The sequence below is a fragment of the Opisthorchis viverrini genome (genome assembly GCF_000715545.1).
Source record: "Opisthorchis viverrini unplaced genomic scaffold opera_v5_62, whole genome shotgun sequence".
Taxonomy (NCBI): Eukaryota; Metazoa; Platyhelminthes; class Trematoda; order Opisthorchiida; family Opisthorchiidae; genus Opisthorchis; species Opisthorchis viverrini.
The window spans coordinates 1,681,082-1,682,775 of record NW_008751718.1 but is presented as its reverse complement, the minus strand read 5'-3'; positions in this window follow the sequence as shown (position 1 = coordinate 1,682,775).

The window sequence follows — 1,694 nt, the reverse complement described above, 5'->3', positions numbered from 1 at the left end:
TCAATCAAGGAATCTGCGCCCTTGAGAAAATCCGCCCTCGGTATGGTCGGTTTCATGTCTGGGCTAATCAGGAACGCGTGCTGTACGGGCTTGTCGAGTGCATTGGCGATCCGTCAACCTTCAGTCGATATCCAGCCGCAACTCTCACGGCTGGCGCGCGCGGTCTGCGTTCAGCTTGGTTCTCTCTCCGCCTCAGCGATACGCCGGCTCCTGTATCAATCAAACATATCTCCCTCTTCCCGTCTATCTCGATAATGGCCTGTATGGTAGCTTGTGTCAGCGTATTAATCGCGACCCAACCAAGAATAGGGGAGTACTCTAGGATTTTATTAGTTACAGGTGATCGGGTACGGGGACACTGGTTCATCCAGTGGCCAGGCTTGCCACACAGTAGGACCGGCTCATTCGAGCGCACCTCCGCGATTCCGTCTTCACGGCTGCAAGCTGTTCCGCGAGTCGGTTCACTCTGGTCTGCCGTACGTCCGCTGGTGAACCATACCTCTTCTCCTGCGTCTGCAAAGTGGCTAGTGGTGCCTCGGGCAGTTCCCGAGCCAGGTGCACCAGCTCCTGCACACTCAACTGACCAGTTGCTTCCGCCAACCGCAATTTGGCACCAAGTGCCGGCCGCACACCTTTGACGGGCTGGTCCAACAGCAACTGATGGCGCGACACTCCGTCCAGCCCCGGCGAAGCGCGATCCAACAACTGCTGCAGGCCGGCGAAAAACACGGTCGGGTCAAATCCAGGTACCATTTTGGCCGTCTTGAACCGCCTTATAGCCTCCTGGCGGTTGGCCGGCGTGTCGAACTCCGCTGCGAGGACTTCCTTCACGGCGGGACAGCAAATCTTCCGAGGGCCTCTTCTGGCTGCATCCAGGGTCACCTTAGCCCGGCCCCCGAGGAGGGTCTTCAGCACCGCAAAATTACCCCGGTCGGTATCCAGTCCAGCAGCCCCCGCAGCCCCCTCAAAGTCCTCCAGGAATTTCCGAACATCCCCTTCCTCAAAGGGTTATGGCAAAGGGGTCTTCTTTCTTATCCTGGTACCGGCACCAAATGAAAAGGGAGGCCTTCGCTGTGGAGTTATTCATTAGAAAATGCCAACTGACCAGTTACGGACTACTGGACAGGGAAGCGAAACTCTCATGTGTATCTTGTTTACGAAAACTGAATATCCATCTTCTCTTTGAGCGCGTCTTCCTGAACTTTCCTGGATATTCATTGACTGTTGCTCAAATCCAAGCATATGCTACAAAGGGACTCCACAAATTCCGGAATAGATCTCATTTTTCAAGGAACGCAAAGCCGATTTACGAGAAGGCACGCTACTCGCATACCCTCCCATCAGTAGTACCACCATCACACTAGTAATACAAGGTTTATTTCTAAACCTGTAGGGGAAATGCCGATTGAGGTATGATTCTGTCGGAAAATTCTGGACGCGGCAAGCAAAAGCACATCGTGGATGAAGACTCAACCTACCAGACAAGCTCATCATACAAAAATATAGCGTGGTTGTGGTACCAGAGACTAGGGGTATAAGTTTCGCTAGCTGACATGAACTAAAGCTGCTGGCGATGAGTGACCTTGAGCGTTTGAGTAAATTGCCAAAATCCCAAAATGGGGATGAAGTAACAGGAATTCGAAGTGGGACAAAGGGGCAACTTCGCCCAAAAAATGTGGTCTATATTGCAGCTA